Consider the following 23,455-nt stretch of genomic DNA (forward strand, 5'->3'; position numbering starts at 1 on the left):
TACTACTGGAGATTTGTAAATGGTTATGGCACAAGAGTAGCACCACTAACTGAACTAACCTAGCAACAACCCAGAAAGGTAATATAGACTGACTAGAGTCAAAAGGCTTTTGACACCCTCAAGGAACTATGCTCAGCACCCGTCCTGGAGGGACCTGGCTTTAGTAAGGAATTCATTGTTCAGACAGATGCCCATATAACATGGGATTGTGACAGTGTTGTCCCAAGTGAATGATTTGGGCTAGGAGCAGCCAGTTGCCTTCATTAGCAGGCACATCCTCCCCAGAGAGCAGTATTGGAGTGCCATTGTGAAGGAAGCCTTTGCTGTTGTTTGATCCCTAACAATTCTGAGACCCTACCTGTTTGGGACTTACTACAGAGTTCAAACTGACCACAGAACTCTCAGATTGCTGATGCAGACGAGAGGAGAGAACTCCAAGTTTTTGAGGTGGTCCATTTCCCTTAAGGGTGTGGACTTTACAGTGGAACAGAAACCTGGGACTGACCATTCTAATGCGGATTGCTTTTCTAGGTTATTCCACTTAGGCCAGGATAAAGGTTAGTTGCTTATCACCTTTTGGCCTCTTTGTATGGTCAACCCAAGTTTTTGGGCTGATGCTGCTGGTTTTTCGACTCCGAGTTACCTGAGGCCTGCTAACCAGACCTCAGCTCCAAAACTCTAAAACAAGTATGTTGAATTGGCTTACACCCAATTTGCATAAGCTAGCTTACCTAGGAGTCCCTAGTATATAGTACCAAGAATACCCAGGGTATTTAAGTTAGGTCACTCCAGGGATTACAGCACTGGTTGTGCCACCCTAGGAATGACACAGATAAAACTAGTTTCCCACCCTGCCTTTGCAGACTGGAAGAGCAGTTCTAAAGTACTAGCCCGACTATGCCATTAAGGCAATGGCAAAACCAAGCTCCCCCCTGCAATATGTGCAAGTCATTGAATTTGCCAATGCTTTTCACAGTTAAGTAAAAAGTGTTGATTTACTTTACCTTGTAAATTATGCATCTCCGCAACCCTCCGGTAGATCTTTTTCGCTTTCATGTCCTAATTTATATAACAATCAATCCAGTTTTTAAAAATTGGTGCCGGATTTCTTTAGTTTCTTGTGTATTCCTTCCTTGATTGTTGTGGTGCTGTTTAAATACTTTATACATGTTCCTTTGTGTAAGCCTGTCTGCTCAGAGCCACAACTAACCAGAATTGAGCTAAAGGTTTAACACACAAAACCTACTGGTCCTAAAGGGGTTGGTAAATGTGGTGTAGAGAGGCGGTCAGCCTACTGACCCTTGAAGTGTCTTGCTTTGGCTGGGATCAGGAGTGAGTTGCTCAACAAGCTGAGCACAGCAGGCACAGTCCCTTCTCCTTTGCTAGCCCCCAAGTTAAGCAGGTGAAGTCTTGCTCAGTGCAGCCTCTCTTCGCTGGGTCCTTGGTGCAGAATGGCAGTCCTTCTTCGGTCCTCTTCTCCAGTCCAATGAAATCAGAGTGCCCTTTTTGATACCCAGAAATGCCCTTAGGGAGGTCGCACTCACTAGCCAATAGGCTACCACCAGGTTCCCTCCCTCCTGATGGCTACTTTCTGTGAAGTGTGGCATCTGACTATCCCCCTATTCTGCCACCTCCAAATGTGGCAGAACCCCTCTATGTGCTCGTAGAGCTCCCTATCCCAGTCCATAGGTATGGCTACCGGGGCGGGAGATGGGGGGCTATACGTCCCTGAAAAAACCACTGACTTACCCTGTCTGTCCCTAGTGCTAGTTTGTCTGCCTAAACAATAGAGCAGCCTCTGTCCCAAATGCTTTCCATTTGTCTTTCAAAGGCGGCTTCTCCTTTGAAGCTAGCCTATTGGACGAACACCCATGTGACTTCCTGCCAGGGGGAGGTAATACCTCTCCCTCACGCAGGCTTCTATTGTATCCTCTCCTGGGAGTTCATACATCTTTCCAGGAGATGGCGGTCTGTGAGGACTGTCCTTGTTTGTAACTGTAAACGCACACTACAATAATTTCCTACACAGTCGATACCCAACTCATACTCACAGACTACCCCACCAGAACCAACTTCCACATCTGCATGACAAGCATAGCCGGCTGGAGGAAGAACTGCCTGCAGCTGAACCCAGACAAGATGGAAGTACTCATCTTTGGCAACAGCAGCAACACATGGAACGACTCCTGTTGGCCATCATACCTAGGACCCGCACCCACTCCCTCCAACGACGCCAAAAACCTCAATCATTGACCGCAAACTCATCATGATGTCACAGGTCAATGCCATCTCCTCCGCCTGCTTTCTCAATCTGTGCATGCTACGCAAGATCTTCGGGTGGCTACCCCTACACAAACGAGTCGCACTGTGACAAAGGCCCTCATCACCAGTCGACTGGACTACGGCAACGCCCTCTATGTAGGAATCCCCGAACACCTCCTACAGAGACTTCAGACCATACAGAACGTCGCAGCCAGACACTTCCTTTGCTTTGACGCACCCACAGCACACCACACCTCAGGCAAGTCCATCGGCTTCCCGTACAGAAGAGATGCCAATTCAAGCTGCTGACCCACACACAACCAAGGACCTGCATACATTAACCACCACCTGAACTTCCACCAACCGTCAAAGACTATGCTCCGACTCCCTTTCATTTACCCATACTCCCGGCATCTACCGAAGCAGTAGCGGAGGACTCTCCTTTTCCCACATGGCAGCAAAGACCTGGAACGACCTCCCCATGCACCTCCGGACCATCACTTCACTTACGGAATTCTGAATGGCACTCAAGACCTGGGTGTTTGAATAAGCCTCCCGGACCTGCAAGTGCCTGGATCGGGTGATTAGTCAAGCTTTATATATTCTGATTGATTGATTTATAGATGCCTTGGGCAACTGAAGTGGTGACTTATGAATTTGCACTTTGCTCCCCAGTGACATTAAATTCGATTTAAACATTAAATCTGATTAAATGTACTGAATCTTTTGATACCTGACAGTACCAACTTTAGTAGTACAAGTCAGAAGTTCCGTGGCAGAGGTGTCCGCCTGTAACTGCACTCGCCAGTGGGGTACTAGGCTTTTCCACAGTAAAGAAGTGACAATTTAGGGTTTGTACTGTTGGAACATGTTAAAGTACATGTTCAACCTTTTAATATATGGCACCCTACCTTCAAGCTCAACAGGCCTACCTTAGGGGTGACTCATATATATTAAAAAGAGAGGACGAAGCTTTCCCGTTACTTTAATTGGCAAAGTTGAGTTAACCGTTTTAAACTGCCCTTCAATTATGCAGTGGCAGACTGGGAGCCATGTTTTACCTTAATCCCTCAAAGGGTGGCACAACAAGTTCTGCAAGTCCCTGAGTGGACACTAACTTTCAGGACCTGGGTACCCCTGGTCCAATATACTGGGGACTTTCAGAGCCATTACACCAGTGCTTAGCAGTCAAAATGGTGCAAAAAGTGAAGGAAAAGTTAAAAATGCTCATGTTAGCTCAGGTCCTGTGTGCCATTGACGCAGGAGACTGGGTGGTAGCGCTGTACTTGCAGGACACCTACTTCAATATCTGTCCTGCCCACCCACAGGCGTTACCTGCAGTTCACAATGGGCCACAAGCACTTTCAGTCTGCTTTGCTCCCCTTTGGCCTTACCAGCTCCACTCGGGTGTTCACCAGCATGATGGCGTTGATTGCAACACATCTCCTGAGGTTAGGGGTTCCAGTCTTCCCCTACCTTAACGACTGGCTGTTGAAGGTGGTGCTCACCAGGCAGTCATCTCCCACCTCCAGACTAGAATGACCTCCTGCACTTGCTTGGGTTCTCTATCAACTTGCTAAAGTCACACCTAACTGTTCTCAGACGCTCCCTTTTGTCTGAGCTGTTTTAGACACAGTGCAGTTTTCTGATCTGTCCACTCAAATGTCAAGTCCAGGCTATTCAGGCTATGATTCCAATGTTTCAGCCTCTATCCTGGATTACGGTGCGACTGCCTCTGAGGATGCTGGGCCTCATGGCCTCTTGCACCCTGATGGTAACACATGCCTGCTGGCATATGTGGGTTCTGCTCTAAAGTCCCATTGGGCACACAGCATCAGGGCAGTCTCTCCAACCTGGTCCAGATCTTGGAGGAATCTTCAAAAGACCTGCAGTGGTGTCTAACAAACTGCAATTTGGTCCTCGACAGACCCCTCTCCCTACCCCATGTAGAACTGACTCGGGGCAGATGCATCACTCATGCGTTGGGAGGGACATCCGGGAGAGGAGGAGTTCAGAGGATTCCCGGTTCCACATCAACTTGCTGAGCATGTTTTGACTTGCATTAAAAGCCTTTCTTCCTTTAATCAAGGGGAAACTAGTGCAGGTGTTCATGGACAACACTACCTCCATATGGTACTGCAACAAACAGGGTGGGGTGAAATCCTGGACCCTCTGTCAAGAGTACCTGCGTCTGTCGACATGGCTGGAACGTCGAGGCATTACCCTAGTGGTTCAACAATTGGATGGCTCTCTGAACACCAAAGGAGAAGAAATCAGCCATTGATGGCTAGCAGATCACAAATGTCTCCATCCGATCACAAATGTTGTCTCCATCCAGATGTGGAGCAAGGTTTTTTCAGAGACTATGAAGAACCTTGGTTATGTCTGTTTGCTACAGTAGAGAACGCGCAATATCAGCAATTCTGTGTGTTGGAGTTTCCAAGGCGGCTCTTGCTAGGAGACTTTTTGTCTCAAGTGGAGCTCAGGCCTCCCTGTACACCTTTCCGCCGATATTACTCTTACCCAGAGTTCTCAAGAAGAACAGGAGCGACCGGGCCCAAGTCATTAGTGTGGCTGTGGATCAGGCACAGAATTTGGGGTCCCAAACTCCTGATCATGAGCATCGGTCCTTTGTTCAGGCTGCCCCTTCAGGAAGATCTTTTGTCGCAGCAGCAGAGCATAGTGTTGCATCCAAACCTGCTCACGCTCTGCCTTCATGCTTGAGATTGAGCGGCGACAGCTGACAGCTTTCGATCTTCCTCCTGAAGTCTGCAATGTTATTCTGGCAGCCAGGCATCCCTCAACCCAGACGGTACACGCTTGCCTTTGTAAAAGGTTACCTGTCAGCCATTTAGGCTTTTTTGCAGTTGCTGGACCAACCTTCTTTGTTCAAGTCACCCGTTGTGACTCATTTTCTAAAGGAACTCCAACACCTGTTTCCTCCACAACCATTCATTAGGCCCCAGTGGGATCTCAATCTGGTTTTGATATTTCTAATGTGTGAGCCTTTCAAGCCTCTACACAACTGTCTACTCTGTTTACTCATCATCAAGATGGCTTTTCTGTTGGCAATAACATCGGACAGGAGGGTCCGTGAATTGCAAGCACTTTCAGTGCAGCCTTCCCTACATGACGTTCTACCCAGAAAAACTGGTACTGAGAACCCGTGCCTCCTTTCTTCAAAAAGTGGTGACATCTTTTGATGTAATCTAACAGATCACCTTGCTTACCTTCTTTGCCTCACCTCTTCCTTCTAAAGAAGAGCAGAGACCCCATTGACTGGACCCAAAAAGAGCTTTTGTCATTCTACATTGATCATACTAGAGATTTTCGGTGGACGATTATCTCTTCATTGGGTATATCATGTGCAGAAAAGGACTATTTCAAGATGGATAGTGCTCTGCACTAAAATCTGCTGCACATTGGCCAAGAACCAACCACCCTGAATGCTTGCGGGCTCATTCTACCAAAGCCAAGGCTGCAACTACTGCATTAGCTTGGATCCCCTGTCCTGAATATCTGTCAGGGGGCATCATGCACGTCTGCACACATTCACTGAGCACTATCGCCTGGTCAGATCTGTCCATCCTGACGGGCACTCTGCCAGTGCTGTCCTACAGGACTTTTTAGTCTAAATCAGTTCGCAGAACATCCTCCGGGGAGGTATTAATTGGTTATCTACTCCTAAGTGAAATTCTGATGATTCAGTAATGAACTGTACACAAAGCCAACGTTTACCCTCCATTAGCACTTTTAAAGTATTCAGTCATGAAACTATGCACGCATATGCTCTATATGACCATATCAAAATACAGTGCTAATCCCTAATTTATTAGTGCAACATTTCATAAATCTTTCATAAATGCCAAATGTTTTCATCGAAATCCAGTCATCACCCTCTGTATATCTGTTAACCTGTTTGCCAGGGTGTGTGTTTTAATAATGAGAGCACTGAAGTGGATAATTTAACAGTTTCTCCCAGGCCTAATTGAACATTGATTTTATGTTGTGGAGTGTCACAGCTCATTTTGCGCGTTTTGATATGCACTCTGGGTCTGTGCCATTCTATAGCTCAGTAGCTTCGAGGGATGAGACCCACCCTTCTAGCCTCTAAAAATCCTGTTTTCTAGTTAGCCAAACGTTGTATATATCCCTACACGACTGTTAATCATTGAGGTTTTCCATTGCTAGCAACAAGGCTGTCCATTCTATGCTCCTGAACTTGAATGAAGCAGCCACTGCATTTTAATCATCTGCAATAAAACAACTGCTTTGATTACTTCTCATTCCAATGTGAACCCCTGTTTCTACAAGCTGGCTACTAAATGGTGCAATTCTGCAGGCAAGAACCCAGTATTTCATGGTTTGGAACAATCCCTGTATCAGCTAGTCACTTGTAAACTCTGCCAATTACCCTGTTACCTTTACTTGACAATGGAAACTTTCTTTTGTATTGCATCCAGATTAACTTTAATACCTGAAAACCAGAAAAGAGAAATACCATGCATACCTAGGCATACACTTGTGTTTGAACTGCTTTCCGCTTTTTTTGTGATACATCAACCTGCCATGAAACAACAGGGAAAATTACAACTTTTGCAGTTTCTCTGGACTTTTTACTGTCAGCCCTAACCATATGCTAGTAAATAGTCTTAAGAATAGAGAATACTCATGCTTATGGTATGGGTACATCTGCAGTTTACTTTCCTCTCATGTTTGTAACAAGAAGTCCTTTTCCCTACACCACCTAGAAAAAGGGAGTTGCTGATCGGTAATTCTGACAGCAGATTCCTCACCTTAGAATACTCCTCGGGTGCCAGACTTGATCTTGAAACTATCCTAGCAAAGCTCCAGCGCGCCTCTAGGTAGTGCAGTGCAGCTCTGTGCTGGTGCCGTACTGACTCTGAAGTCATAGTGGGGGAGTCGTATATATGTGCTATCCCTGTGCGCTGATGTCATTTCCTTTCTTTCCATACTTTCCGATGTGGATCCGAAGCTCTGCGCCCACATTGGTCTTCCTTAAGATGATTGCTAAAACCAGTGTGCTAGGGAACAAATTCCCCTTCTAAAATGACCAGCTTCAAGCCATTCCGTGATTACAGAAAACAGATGTTTGTCGTGGGCCCGCATGATGTCCGTCTGTTTTACTCCTTCCTCATGGACCCAAAGGTTGATCCACCATAGGGAGGCAAACCTGTACATCACCAAAGGTAAGCAGTTGTTGAGACACTTGCATAGGTTCTGCTCCTGCACCAGTTTTTTTGGATGTGGTCTCGCTCATGGGACCGTACTTGCAAGTGGTCTACCTCATGATCGAAGTCCCCCAGCAAGTCCAATTCGAAGTCTAACTGCAAACCTAAAAATGCGAAGCAGGACTCTATCCCATCACGCCACTCCATGTCCAAGGAGAAGGTGCTAGGGTGTCACAATGTTAGTCTGTCTCCTCCAGAGTCATTGATTGCAGAACCGATTCCCCAGCTGATCTTGGTGTGTCCAGGGCTTCCCGAGCCATCGGTGACAGCAGAATGTCTAATCATTTGAAGAGTCCTTGCTGCAGATCTTTGAAGCTTTTCCAGCTGCCTCTGGTGTGCCTTCAAGCCCCAAGGATGCACTGAGGTCTCCAGTCAAGTTATCACTGGCGAACCCTTCCCTGACACTAACTGGCCCCCTTAAGACCCATAACTGGTCCAGTACCAACTCCAGTGCAGACATCTACTCCAGCGGCTGGGTCTACACCACGCTGACACTTGTCAAAGCTGGTGCTGACAGCACCTGAAGAGGATCAGAATCTGGTCCCGATGTGTGACCCTGAACAGACTTCAGCACTATCTCAACTGATGTTGCCCTATAAAATGACTAAAGCACATTTGGTAGTAATACCAACAGATTCTACACCGATGCATCTACCAGGGCAGTCGTGCCAAGAGGCCTGGTTATAGTTTCAGTTCTGAACAAGGTACACCACCAAAGGCAGTTGATGGTGAGTAGGGGATTGGTGGCCTTCCACCTCTTTCATGACAGTTTTTATATGGATTCACAAGCTACAAGTGGGCTTGATACTGCCCCTGATACAGATTTGGGCTTTCCACTAGGACCATAAATTGAAGAGTGTGTCACTTGCAGGTGTGGTCTGATGGGCTGCCGAGGTTCTGGATTTCAGCTGTCAAGAGCAAGACTAAGGTCTCTATGGAAATTCTATACCCAGGGCCTGCAACATCTGAGCCCTTACTCCTCTTCAAAGAGACCCTCACTGCCACTTTGATGGACACTCTGTCAAAACCTTGTTCCTGCTCGTCTGTGAATAGGCAGCTGGACCAAAATCATAAACCAGCTGTTGGTGACTATAATTTTCTTTCTAAACCGCTCTACTCCAGAGAGCCTTGTGGTTCATGCGTCAACCATTAAGTTAATCTCCCAAATCTTTCAGCGCAACTCCTTCTGATAGGGAGTATAAGAGGATTGAGGCATTTGGAAAAAGAATGTTCTCTTCGGCCAGCTTGATGCTGAGAACAGTCAATGCAGTCTGTCTGCTGGCCTCATTATATGCATGCCTTCTGGGATATGACCAGCAAGATCCTGCCAACAGTTATGGAGGCCCTTACGGCCTTTCTGGGTCAAACAATTCATGATGAACAGGACACCAGCCAAGTATGTGGTTCATGCTGGCCTAGATACGGATTGCTGGGGGACGGTGATTGGCACTAGTGTTGTGCTCTTCTGCAACGCATGCTTCTACTACACAGGGTTTTCAAGAGATGTGCATGCCTCTCTCCTGGATATGCTCTTTCATGCTTCGGTACTTTTGGTGAAAAAGCAGATTCCGCCCTGTAGCACTTAAGACAGTAGGGCCACGGTACGCTGCCTCGAACAGTTGACTCCCACAAAGTAGTTCCTCAATTATTTTAGCAAATTCAGGGGCTACTCCTGGTGGCTGCCCTACAGATAGCATCAGCCACTCCAACCAATGCAGCAGTCACCTCAGTCCTTTAGAGGGTGAGGACTAGGGTTATCGGGCATTGCACAGTCCAGCAGGAGCACCAGTCCTACTTCCCTACATCAAAAGCCTCTAAGCCGCGTAAGTTTGCGCTTAGCGGCATGCAGCCATCCTGTGGATGGTGGGAGGAGGCGTTGGGATCCTGTTTTCCTCCCATAGTGGCAATCCAAGTCTGGCAGATGGGTTATACAGATTGTTCCTCATTGTTATCTTCTATCTCTTCTGTTTGGGCAGGCTCTCCTATGAAAATTGATTGGATGTGGGGGAGAAAGATGTGTCAGGGCACTCTGCTGCAGGAGACGCAAGTGTTGCTCTCAAGTTGCTATAGAGAGTGTTCCAGACTTTGGAAAGAGTGGAGAGTTCTTACACTCACTATTTACTTGTGCTGCAATAAGATGGAGGCCTCTGTCTAAATTGCACCTTCAACCTCTGAATGCCTTCCTGTGGAAGGACACATTCAAAATCCTCATGTTGGCCTAGATCTTTTCTGCTTTGGACCTAGAAGACTTGATACTGTCCTTGAACCTGTAGAATACATATTTTCATATAGTCGTTCTATAGTACCACAGGCGTTACCTGTGGTTCAAGGTTGACCAGCAATCAATCAATCAGGGAATTGTAAGCACGCTACTCACCCGTGAGGTTCTCAAGGCGCTGAGGGGGGGGGGGGGCCACAGATATGTTTAGCCGAAGAGCCAGGTCTTGAGGGTCTTCCTGACGGTGTTCAGCGAGGGGGCACGTCTGATGTCTGCCGGTAGCTCATTCCAGGTCTTGGCTGCAATGTGAGAGACGGATCGTCCACCGTCTTTGGCTCTGTGGATGCGCGGGGTTTCGGCCAGTGCGAGGTTGGCGGATCGTAGGTTTCTTTTGGGTACGTGAAAGTTGATTCTGTCGTTTATGTATTTGGATCTGTTGTTGTGTAGGCATTTGTAGGCGTGAGTGAGTATTTTGAAAGTTACTCCTATCTCCACAGGGAGCCAGTGGAGACTTCGTAGGTGTTGGCTGATATGTTCGTTTCGGGGGATACAGAGGACGAGTCTGGCGGCTGTGTTCTGTATTGTCTGGAGTTTGCAGAGTAGGGACTTGTTGATGCCGGCATAGAGTGCGTTGCCATAGACAAGTCTGCTGGTGATGAGTGCGTGTGTGACTGTCTTCCTTGACTCAGGGGGGGTCCACCTGAAGGTCTTGCGGAGGATGCGTAGGGTGTTGAACCAGCTGGAGGTGACGGCGTTGACCTGTCTGTTCATGGTGAGTGAGTTGAGTACGATGCCGAGATTCTTGGCGTGATCTGAGGGGGTAGGTGGGCTTCTGAGGGCAGTCGCCACCAGGTGCTGTCCCATGCAGAAGGGGTGGTACCGAGGACTTCTGTCTTCTCGACATTGAGCTTCAGGCAGCTGTTGGTCATCCAGGCTGCGACGTCTTGCATTCCTTTCTGGAAGTTGAGTTTGGCAGTGGTGGGGTCTTTGGTGAGGGAGAGGATGAGCTGGGTGTCGGTGTAGGATACGATGTTGAGGCCGTGTTGTCGGACGATGGCTGCGAGGGGGGCCATTTAGATGTTGAAGAGAGTGGGGCTCAATGATGAACCCGGTGGGACTCCGCAGGTGATTTTCGTGGGGTCGGAGAGAGAGTGGGAGTCTGATCCTTTGGCTTCTTTTGGTGATGAATGATCGGATCCAATCCTGGGCTGTTCCTTGTATGCCTGCGTTGTGTAGTCTGGCGACTAGTGTGCGGTGGGGAGACGGTGTTGAAGGCCGCTGATAGGTCGAGTAGGATGAGGGCTGTGGAGTGGCCTTGGTCCAGGAGGGTGCGGATGTCATCTGTGACGGCGAGTAGGGTGGTCTCTGTGCTGTGATTGCTTCGAAATCCGGATTGAGACGTGTCGAGGACGGCGTTCTCTTCAATGAATCGTGTCAGTTTCCTGTTGACTGTTTTCTCTGCAACTTTGGCTGTGACGGTAGGAGTGAGATGGGTCGATAGTTCTTGAGGTCGGTGGGGTCAGCTCTGGGCTTCTTGAGCAGGGATCTGATTTCTGCGCGCTTCCAGTCGTCTGGGAAGGTGCCTGTTTTAATGGTGGTGTTGATGGTGCACTGTAGTTCGGGTGCGATGGCGGACGCGGCTCTGTGGTAGATGTGAGGTGGCAGGCGTCGGTGGGGGCCCCTCCGAGTGGATGCTTTTCATGGTTGAGGCGGTGTCTTCGGCCATGATTGGTGTCCAGTTGGAGATGGTGGGCTTGCTGGTGTTTCTGGGGGGCGGAGGGGCCGTCTGTGGCACCTAGTGGATGGTCGATGAAGTTGTTGTAGAGGTTTTTAGGTCTCGCTGAGCCAAAGGCTCGAAGAGACATTTTATATGTGGGATTTTCAAAGTGCTACCCACAGTTTTGGCTGGCCTAAACCTTGAGTGCACGATCACATGCATGTGCACAGCTGCTCCCACTCCCCCCCCCCCCCCCCCCTTCTCTATAGCTTTGGCTCCTTTGTTTGTATTACACCCTCCCTTCTCTCCCCGCTCTTTTCGCACTACCCCCTCCCTTCTAATCAGTTTCCTTTCTGCTCCTCGGATTGACCTTCCCCCTCCCTTCTCTCCCCACCTCTTCGCAGAGACGGAGGAGACAGAGCCTGCTCCTCGGATTGACCTTACCCCTCCCTTCTCTCCCCACCTCTTCGCAGAGACGGAGGAGACAGATGTATCTCTTCCTCTCAACCTATATCTACCTCTCGCAAACTCTCTCGGACTCTCTCAAATTCACACTCTTGCTCACAGTATACCTGTCTCTCTACCCATCGCTCTCTATACTCACACTCTATTCCTCTCTGTACCTCTAGCTCTAAACCTCTCTCTCCAGCTTTCTCTCTATCCCTCTCTTAAACCCTCTTTCTCTACACATCTTAACCCTGCTAACAGCCTCTCTACACAGCTCTCTTGATCCAGTCAGCTTGAGCTGCTGTGTAGCATGTAAAATAACACATTAACTACCCCAATAAATTTGGCATAGGCGAAACCTATTGGCTTTGCTATTGTTTGTTTTATTAACTTGAGGCGTGCATGCGGCCAATGCTTGTTTTTCTTTACGCAGAGAGAGATTAAGTGATCTGTCCCGAGTCAAAGGATGTTGCATTTCCTCAGTTCTAAAGTCGGCAGCTCAGAACGGAGGCCATTTCTCCTCCATGTGCTCTGCAGATTGAACACAGATCTGTGCAACGCGTGCATCAACCCATTTAACTATTGTCCTTTTCACGGACAAGTGGTTAGTAGCTCGACTGCATTAATAAAGGCGCACATTGCCATTGCCCACTGCCCTACGTCATTAACATCGCCTCCACCCATCTAGGCTTGTACCTATGGACTATACGGTTTATCGTGTGGGTGATGGTAGGCGCTCAGACCAGGTCTGGGTGAAGGTGACCCTTCTGTCCGATAGCTGGTGCCACACTGCAACAGTCCTTTTAAGTCTGCTGTGTTTCTCGCAGGTTTGGGAGCTGCTCTATCTCCTCACTCGCTTCATTAGACATATTTGGAGGCTCTTCTGTTGTGACCAAACACCCTCCCGACATTTTAATCTCCTTCTCGGACAGGCTTTAAAAATTGGATTAAAAAATCTAGCAAAGAAGCACTTTAAATTCACCCAGCAGTCTCCCTTCTGCCTGCAACCCCTCTCCCAGATTTCCAGGGCAGCAGAGCCACGAAATCCGCTCTGCCAAAAATCCCAGGCTTCAAAAGCAGAGAAAAAAAACACAGGAGGGCCAATTTAACTTCACTGATAGGAGGAAAGCGAAATTAAACTTTCCCTTCCGCGAAGCAGCCTGTGAGGGGCGGGCCTTCCCTTAACCAGCCATTTCTCACCCATTGAAGTGAATGAAAATCCGAAGTAAGCCTGACAGGACAGTGCCTCTTAAAAGTCGGTAGGGCTGGGATAGAGTCAGTCAGAAAACCAGCGATTGCCTATGATTGCCTCTTCCACAGCCCCACTGTCTACTGTTGGGAGAGGAGAGCTCTCAATTTCCGGTCCCCCATCACCCCTTCCCCGGTGAAACAAACTACAGCCATTTTACTGCAACGTTTCCGCAGCGTAAAGAAAAACACTACTGACATCAAATACACACGTTACTACGGTGTAAAATATTGAAGTTGTTTCCCCCGGATGTTAGTAGTGACAAACGTAATTTCAAATCCCGTTCTCTTCGGAGGCAAAGAGTTGGTTCGATCGAGCGACTTGAAGCATTTCTGTGCGCATTTAGCCCACTGGCGGAAAACACATATCTATGGACACGTTGTACAATGGGTTTTTGCGCGCGGAAAGACTGCGCTGTGCTAATGGGCAAAGTCGCCGTCATCACGAAGTGCACATTGCGATTCTTTAGGAATTCTGATCACTAGTTTTGAAAGTGGTGGGGGTAATTCTTGCCCTGAATTCTAGTGAGTGATTGAAACAAGACAGCCAGGCTTCTTCGAGACAGGCTCCCCCCCAGAGAAATCTTTTAAATACATTCTGATCAAATAAAGCATTTTAAAGCATGATTCCACATCAATTTGCTGAAGCCATGGGCTCTATCTGACAGGACACACTCATAAATATTCCAGTACTCGATCAATCAATGAAATCTTTATTCAGATATAAATATATCCATAAAAGCACAGGCCAAGTACAGCAAGAAATACATTAGACTATAAAAATACATGTATGATAAAAAAGCAACCGCGTCATAAAGAGGTAAAAGATTCCCAATAGGGACCTGTGGACACAGATCAAATAGCAGCAAAGAATACATTGGACTATAAAGATGCAATCAAATAAATGACAGTCCAACGCCATCGACGGTACCAAACAAGCATTGGCATAGCCAATAGGTCTCGCTTTTGGGACCTTATAAGTGTTTAGTCATGCAACAGTTGATGTTGTTGCACCAAGGATATTGTGCTGCATAACTAAATACTTATAATGTCCCAAAAGCGAGACCTATTGGCTATGCCAATGCTTGGTTTTTTAATGTCATCACTTTGTCTTAGCTCATCAGATTTATTACACTGAACCCCATGTCTGTTATGCGGATTTAACACAAATTCTTCTTCAAACACATACCCAGAGGCAAAGCTTCAGGGGGCATGTTTTGGGTGTTACACCCCCCCCCCCCCCCCCCCACCCCCAATAAATATATTTTCAAGTAAATAATTGGGTACAGGCTCGTCCAGTCTGGTTTGGTGAGGTGTCACCAGGACTTTCATACACACAGACAAAAACGCTTACACACTCTCTCCACCTCTCTGTTTTGAAAGTCTTGAAAAATGTTCGATACTTTACAAAGTATTGTGATGTCTTTCCATTAGTACCCCGAAAATCGCATTCCTCTCCCTTTTCACAGCCCCTCTCACCCGCCCTTCTTGCGATATAATGTATTTTAGCATTAAATTGTTGTAGAATCTGAAACTCCCCCCACCCCCCACCTTACCGACCAAGCTGCACCCCCTGAACATTTCAGACAGTAATTTACTGCTGGCGCCACTTGAACATATGCTCGTCGATAGCACTTCACACCGTTTACAGCCCATTCACTGGCGAGACGCTGCTTACTTGGGAAACGCACAATAGCATCTCTCCACGGGAAACAGGCAGCCACATTGTAACACTTGCACACATGCCTCCTTTTCGATTCAAGGAGAACAAACGGATACTTTTGAAATTTGGGCACTTACATATGGTTGCTTAACGATCACTGGTGCATTTCAATATATTTATATCTTTTTGGTCCTTTATGTGTTCTGGTTACCGTACTAAAATATAATCATTTACTTTATCTTGCACAGTGTAAAACAAATCTAATTCAGGGTTCATACAATGCTGGCAACACGCATTTAATTTCAGTTTGCCATTTTCTCCCAAGACAGCAGCCTGTCTCTATTCCCTGAGGAGACGTCACCGAATGCCAGCAGAGGCAAGGACTAAATACAATGATAATAAAAACAAGCATTTGCAATTCAATAGGTCTCGCATTTACGTGAGTTTGAGCTATTGGCATTGTAAATGACAATGCCTTATATTTGTTTTGGTTTTTAAAGCATAAAATAAAAGGCATTGTCATTTACAATGCCAATAGCTTAAACTCATGTAAATGCGAGACCTATTGCATTGCAAATGCTTGTTGATCTTGAGGTGGAAATAGGTTCCAAGCTTCTTGCAGAGGTTTTGGGATGGGATTGTAGGAAGGTGGAATCTGACTATATGGTTGCCCCCAACTTTTTGCCTGGTATTTGGATGGTTTTTGACTAGTCTGGCTGGGATCCTTCTATCCAGGACCCCAGCCTATCTGCTTCCTCCCTAAAACTGATGTGAGTACCCTAGGTACCTTCCAATTGGATACTGAGGACACCCTACCAGCCCCTTGTAGATGGTACCCTAGGTACCCAGGGCATGGGTCCCTCAGAGGCCTACCAGGGGCTGCAGCACTTATTGTGCCACCCCTGGGACAGCCATACCAAATGACACCACCAGACCACTACTGTAGTCTGGGTAAGGTGGTGCTTGCACTCCTTACAGGGGTATAGGTATCCTGTATCCCACTTAATACAACACATATATCCTCATAGGTCACCCCTAGAGCAGCCCTTGCTAATCCTACAAGGCAGGGTGCTGAGATGTGTGAGGGGGGACGACCTACCTGAGTAGGGCCCCTCTGCAACCTTCGTAAAATCATTACTGGGTTGTTTGTAGTGTAGCCATACCATATACTCTTAACCGCATTATAAGTATATTGCGATAGCGTGATAACTTGAGAATGGCTACACAGAACCATATCGTGTTTGGTATCAAACATGTAGGAATCATACCCCCAATCCAGCCATGGGACGGAGGGCATGATTCCCCCCTGCTAGAGGGGCGATATGGGAAAAGCGGCAGAATTTAGACACCAATTTAAAAGTGCACACGAAGTACAAAATATATGCTACCCGCCACCCACACGACTCTGGCTGCCTGTTGCTGGGCAGAACTCCAGCCACGGCAGCTGGACAATAGGGATCCTGTTGCAGGGAGGTGTTTCCACCTCCTCAGACAGACTATGTGGATTGGAACTGGGTGGGTGCACCATAGGATACCTTTCAGAGTCGCACGTAGGCTTCTCCAGTGCCTACATTCTGCATACAGTGCCTGGAACCGGTTTAGGGGCATCCTGTCCCCTGCCCTGGCGGTAAACACACAAAGGGGAGAGGGTGTAGCCACCCTTTCCCGCCTGACCTCTCATTGGTGGACCCTGATCTGGACACGCCCCTAATCTTTGGATAAAGGTGAATACTGGGTCCCCAGAGCCTCAGATTATTCTTGAACTTCAGTCTTGACCTTCGACTTGCTGCTGCACAGCTACCTGAAGAAATCTCCCTTGGGGTTAAGGAGTTACCCCCCTGCTTGGCAGGCACCCGAAACACTGCAAGTGACCCAGTTGGAACCTCACTGCTCCTTCGGACATCGACGACTCTTTCCTACCTTGAGGTGGGTTTCCAAGCATCCCAGAGGCCAGTGAGTGTGCACAGCAAAGCTCTGCACCGTGAACCCTGTGGGTGCCGAGATCCCCAATACCCCAGGACACCGGCCACCTCTTGCATAGCACCCGAACCCGACGAGTGGGGAAGTTGTGCTTTGGCCCATTATTGAGCCAACACCTCTGCAGCATCTGTGCCAAAGATCGACGCCCTAGCCTGCTCCGGCGACCCGTGGGCGCACCTTTACGCGCGCCAAATTGCTGCCTTCCGCGGTCCCCTGTCTCTCGACTTGTGGGCCCTAGCGGAGGACAACCTTCGATTCCAAGAGTTCCCCTGGTTGCTCCAGGCCTGCTCTTCAGTCTCCTCGCTGGAGACCTCGCTCTGACCTCGTGGGTCTGCACCAGTAGCTGCTTTGTGTTTCTTGCGTGGGTTGCGGTTGCCAAGGCTTAGTGGATCCAATCCGGACACCAACACCGCAGCGACCCTCATCCTTCGTGGGACAGTCGCCCTCCAGAAGCTGGCCTTCCATGAAGCCTCCTGGACCCCGTGGCTGACGATCCAAGCTACACCTCTTCAACCTGGAAGCACCCGACATTGAAGGGCTCCTTCTCTTGAGCCCCCTGGTCACTGTGCCGTGACCCAGACTCTGTCCCCTCTGCTTTCAGGTTCTTCTCTACAAGAGCTACATTTTCATTCTTCACGACGACGCTTGTGGCTAGCAGCAGTTCTTCACGTTTTGCCATTGAAAATCAGCCCGCAACCCGACATCGAAAACGACCTATGCACCCGGCTTCCCTGGGGCAGGTAACAGTGGTACCTCGGTACTCTCGTGGGTGTGGGCCCTTCATAAGCTTAACTCTAAAGTGTTGAACTTGAACTCCTGCTAGAAGTGTTTTTAAACTTGTAAAATGAAACCGCGACATTCTCCATAGGCTATAATAGAGATCCCGACAGTAACTTCAGTCACTGCACGCATCTCCCGTGGGTCCCCTTCCTCACTACCTTGGGTGGTTTCACAAGGGGCCAGCGACCCTAAATGCCCTAGGCATTGTCTGTAGAATTGTCGTGGTTCTTATACCACTTTTTTGATGTATGGTTTGGTCCCCTCCCCGGGGCCTTGTGATTCCAGTGCTATTTATTGTAACTATCAATGCTTGTTTGAATTGTATCTTCACCTCTAGCCTCATAAAGAGACTAGTGGGGTTATTCCTAGAATAAATACATATATTTTATATATATACCTGTGTGGGCTACTCTTTCATTTGGTTATTCAAGAGGTTATCTATGGTAAAACAATAAGCTTAACACTCCTTCAAGACTTAGCCTGAATGCTGCTCTCCACAGCTACCACTAGGATAGCTTTCTTTAAAGGTTGTCTTTTACCTATCACCTTAAGAGTCGAATTGGACTGGTGCAAGGCCAACTTCTCACAGGGGTGATGTCTGGCTTCGCTGCGTGGGTTGGTGAATTCTTGAATGACACTGAAAAGTTCTTTGGAGTTGGTGGAGTTGGCCAGGATTTTGTTGTGGATGAAGTTTCTCTTGGTGGCTCTGATCTGATTGTGGTAGTTCGTCATGGCGTCCTTGTAGGTGGTGTGGTTTTTGGTTGTCTTGGTGTTTCTCCAGTTCTTCTCCAGGCATCTGCAGGTGCGTCTGGCTTCTTGGAGAGCGGTGGTGAACCAGGCGGCTTTCCTGGGGCGTTGTCTGTCAGGGTTGCGTAGCGGGGTGAGCTTGTCTGCGCAGTTGGAGATCCAGGTGTGGCGTTCTCTGGCTGCATTTTTTGCGTCTGGTGCCCAGGTGTGGTTGTCTCGGGTAAGGGTGGAGTTAGGTTGCTAGTCGGTAATCTTGCTCCTGTTTCTTCATGGTTTGTTGTGGGGCTGGTTTGGGTGCCTTGGGTTTGTTGATGGCGAAGTGTACACAATGGTGGTTGGTCCATGACGGCTGCGTTGTGTGGCTGGATTGGATGCTGTTTCTTCCCGCGAAGATGTGGTAGAGGGTGTGTCCTGCTCTGTGGCTCGATATGTTGACGAGTTGATTAGGTCCGATGCCGGCAAGGTTGTCACGAAGGATATTGGAGTTGGGGTTATCAAGGTGGAAGTTCAGGTCTCAAATGAGTATGTAGTTTGTTGAGGCGATGGCGTGGGGTGCGATTAAGTCGGTGATGGTGGTGGCGAAGGGTGTTCGGGTGCCAGGGGGGTCTGTAGACGAGGGTTCCTCGGAGTGTGGCTTTGGGGGTGGTCTGGATCTGGAAGTGCAGGTTTTCGGCGGAGGGCAAGGTTTCACTGGAGGTGGTGAGGCAGTGAGTGCTCTTGTGAGCAATGGCGAGGCCCCCTCCTGGGTGGGTGGGGCGGGCTTTCCTCTGGATCTTGTGTCAGTCTGGGATGGCGGTGCTGATGTCGGGGGCGGAGGGTGCGTTGGTCCAGGTCTCTGTGAAGAAGGCGATGTCGAGCGAGAGTGTCAAGTAGGTTCCAGATTTCCATGGCGTGTTTGTGTACGGAGCGTATGTTGAGGAGAATGCATTTTAGGGTGTCGCTCGTGCTGGCGTCGGCGGTGTTGAAGGCCGGGGTGGCGGTGAGGGTCTGGCGGCAGTGGAGGCAGGAGAACTGGCCGTGGGTCGTGTTCGGCGAGGCCTGTTGGCACTCTTTAAGTCTTCCAGGGTTGAGTGCGAGGAGGGTGGTGGTGTCGTAGTGATGGGTAGTGGGAGGTCCAGGGTTCCTGGCTCTGGTCGCGGTCAGATCGCAGAAGGGCGCAGACGGGCTTGCCTTTGGCGCACCGGCGGCATGGCCGCCATTAAGTAGGGGAGGTGGGAGGGAAGAGAGGCTGGTAGGCGGGAGCGGGGGAGTTCCGGGAGAGAATTCAGGGGTGACGGGCAGCAGTGGCGAAAGGAACAGGCCGGCACGAGAAGAAAAAAAAACAGTGGTGGAATCAGAGCAAGACCCAGATGGGCACAATAACAGTGCCACAACAGGGAAAAATTAAGGAAAAAAACGGCTGAGAATGGTTACGGTGGTTGCAGGCAGTCTGGTCCCAGTTGGAGCGGGCAGCAGACACAGGAGCATCAGCAGCTTTGAACCTCCCAAGGAGGAGGTCGGGGTTAGGAGGCAAGAGACGGCACAGCAGAGCTGCGGGGATAGAGAGATTGCAGTGCATCCCTGTAGCCTCACCATTGCCCCTCGGTTGTTCACAAAAGTGTTGCCCATGGTTGACACATCTTAAGATGTTGGATATACAAGTTTACCCATTTCCTCGATGACCGGCTGATGAAGAGAGGCTCGCCATAGCCAGTAATGGACTACCTCAAGACAACAGTGAGCTCCTGACATCGTTGGGATTCATGATCAATTAATCAAAATCACACCCAACTACTTCACAGAGGTTGCCATTCATTTTGCCTTTAGATTTTCTGCAAAGAAACTCACTAGGAGATGCATTCTGGTGAAATGGATCACAAGACTCCTGTACACCTCCCTGACTCCTCTGTTGTTCGCAAGACAGACACTTTAGAAGACAAACTGTTGGATATTTTCCTGTTCTTTTTGTCTTTGAAAATGATCCATTGCTTGATTGGTAGTCCGGTTAGTTTTCGTATAGCTTTAGATGCAGATTGAAATTTAGGGATCCTAGCAGCATGAGTGCTGCGGCATTCTGCAGTGTTTGGTGCTTATTCATGAATTGCTGTTGCATTTTTAGGTAGATACCATAGCAATAGTTTATTTTAGATAGATCTTAGGCTGTCACTGTTTTCTGTGTATCCGATGGAATGTATGGAAAGATTGTGTAAAAGGAGAAGGAGATAATGCAAGTAGCTCTAGAACTCCTAGGGCAGCGCAATATTCTAATTGTAGGCAAAAAAACTAGGCAGCCATGCGGTTCAATTAATTTAACTCATGCATACAACATCATATATTAGGAACTCAGTGCAAATACAGTATAGCAAAAATAGCTATACTGTATCTGCACTGAGTTCCTAATATGATGTTGTATGTATGATGAGTTGTTAAATTAAAGGAGGAGGAGATGACAGTCTTGACTTGATCACCGTAGGCTTTTACAGTGATTATACTAACGAACACGGTGCGGACTATCTGATTTTTGTCGGGTTGTCGAGGGCAAGAAAAGGGAAGGCTCTGTGCAGAAAGACCCTGTCAAGGTGGTTCGCCTTCTGCTTCAAGATCTGCTACACACTGGCCAAGAAGCAACCACCAGAAGGTCTGAGTGTCCATCACACCAGGGCCGCCTTCCAATGCGTTGGTACGCCGAGTGTCTGTTTTTGATATCTAGCAGGCTGCCACACGGGCATCAGTGTAAACGTTCACGAAGCACTACACCTTGAAAGCCCGGTCCACCGGGAAGGACTTTTTGCCTGTTCGGGCCTGTAGGCCTTTTTGTGCTGAATCCATTCCACAGACCCTCCACCTTGGGGGTCTTCCTGCTTTGGTATTTATTCTAAGATGAAGACTCTGCAATTAAAAGTATCCATCAGAAGAACAAGTTACTTACCTTTGGTAACGCTCTTTCTGGTGAACACTCTATTTAACCTATGATTCCTCACAGCACTTCCATCTCCACATTGTATGGAGTGGCCTCTTTGTAACATCTAAAAAAGGTCACAAGTTAGGAATCGGCACACTGGAACTAATAGTTATTTCCGTCCGTGCATCCAAGGGTGCGTAAAGAGTCAACCAAGAAACTGACATCAGCACGTAGGGGTGGTGCTTACATGCATTGATTGTGGCATTCACGTCTCATGGTTGTCACTTCTGAGGCAATGCAGAGCTGCATTCAGCCACCTAGAGTTGCACAGAAGCATTGCAGAGATAGTTGCCGGATCCAGTCCGGCGCCTGGTGAGCAATCTGTGGTTACATTGATTATTCACCCGAAAGAGCATTCACAAGATAAGTAACTTGTTTGTTTTTGGTACTTTGCCACATCTTTTAGACAACTTAAGACAAGCTGAAGTTGGGTTTAGAAGAGCAAGGCATGGGGGATAGGCATTGGCAATGTTAAAGCAAATGTGCACTTTTGTGGGTGTTCACTGAATTTTCAATGCCAACTCTCATCACGCTTTCTGCCTCTCTCTTGCACTAAAATCTTTGACTACTCTGTCCCGCTATGCACTGATTCAGCTTTTGTGATTCATGATCTGTTGTCAGATGATTCATGTGTGCACACAAATTTAACTTAAGCGTGCTAAACCTTTAGTAAATGAAGACGTTTGTACTACCAAGCACTGTGGACTGGCAGCAGATGCGCAAAATATTTTTGTATGAGTGGCCTACGCTCTGGCACTATGAGTAAGCCACCATTTGCTGCAACGTAAGTACAAAATATTTTGTTTTTATGTGTATTTCTCCTTGTTTAACCAGTGCGACCTCAAAAGCAGTTATTGTGTGTAGTTCCAACTGCTTCTTCATTTGTTGTAGTTTCCCTCAGAAATGATGTGCCTGCTACCGAAGACTCTGCATCTTCTGACTACAGTCACGTTTATCATGTTGTACTCCAATACTTATTTTTAGTATTTCCCAGTTTGACGCATTTTTTCTTTTCTTGTGTCCTTTCCATGAATTGACCATTTGTGATTGCCAAAAATAATTGTTTAAGCTGACTTATCATAATATGTGCTTGAGAGGCTGTTAAAGGTTTTGCAACCAAAATCATATTATTTTGGGCATATGTTCCTAGTGTGGCATAATCCGTGTTTCGGGTAGATGCCTGGTTTCCTAAATCTACATTTAGGCTAATCCTGGTTTATGAAATGGATCACTTCTAGTAAAACGCAAACCTGATGTCCATCTCATTGTCCAAGCCTTTTTCCCTTCCATTGTATTAACTAATTAGCCACCTACCTGACTTTGTCACTGGATGTAAGTGTAACAGTTTGGAAGTCATGGTAGGTGATGCATTTTGCAAGGGCAGGTGGATTACAGCCTTGTCCGTCACTTATGTTGATTGTGGAGTTCCTTTCTCTTGGTTGTGTCAATAGGCAGCGGTGGAAGGGGGTTCACAGGGAGCAAAAGAGGAGAGAAAGACAAGACAATCAGAGTTCAGACTGTACGTGTAATTCGATCAACTTAAGCAAGGTCTGCACAGATGAGGGGCAGGTGGGGGAAGGGATGAATTTATGGAGAGAAAGTAAAGGGCGTGGCTATTTAGTGATGAAAAAGATGGGCTTCCTGTGATCTCCATCTGCCTAACCTTTGAACCTCAGCCTCTTTAACTGAGTTTGGTTTCATGCTTCAAATCTGTCCTATTAAAATAACCAAGATTCATTGTGGATGCTACCAAGGTTTACAAGCTTCATTTTAGTCTTTTATATTTCTGTGCATTTCGTGACGTGAATGTTCGAAAGGCAGTGAAAGGTTAAATGATTTGGAAAAAGTGTAAAGGGACCAGTTGCTTTCAATACACCATCAAGGTCACAAAGTGGGCGGGCATCTATTCTTTATTTATTTATTTATTTATTTAAGCAAGTTTTTTTTCTGGTTAGAGGCACATCCTCAAATGTATCTGATTAACTACAGGGTTAGGGCCTTTTCCCTTCTGGCTTACATGGCTAGATTTTCATCAGGAGTTGAGAATACCTTTATTGAAGGCCATCCTTGAAAGGAGTTGATGGGTTGAGCACAAGGATTTACACTGCAGTAATAAGGTTCTGCATAGCCCCTCACTCCCACAGCCTGAAATCATTGGCAAGCTGTAGCCTTTTGTCTAAGGGTGTAGATACACATCCAT

General features: G+C 47.7%; 1 protein-coding gene across 8 annotated transcripts in view; it reads left to right on the plus strand.

Moving 5' to 3' along the window:
- The window catches only part of TPR (translocated promoter region, nuclear basket protein), a 645,150-nt gene that overhangs the window by 543,393 nt on the left and 78,302 nt on the right, over positions 1-23,455 (plus strand). The gene's annotated exons all lie outside the window — the stretch shown is intronic.

This window comes from Triturus cristatus, chromosome 4_2 (assembly GCF_964204655.1).
Source record: "Triturus cristatus chromosome 4_2, aTriCri1.1, whole genome shotgun sequence".
NCBI classification, from domain to species: Eukaryota; Metazoa; Chordata; class Amphibia; order Caudata; family Salamandridae; genus Triturus; species Triturus cristatus.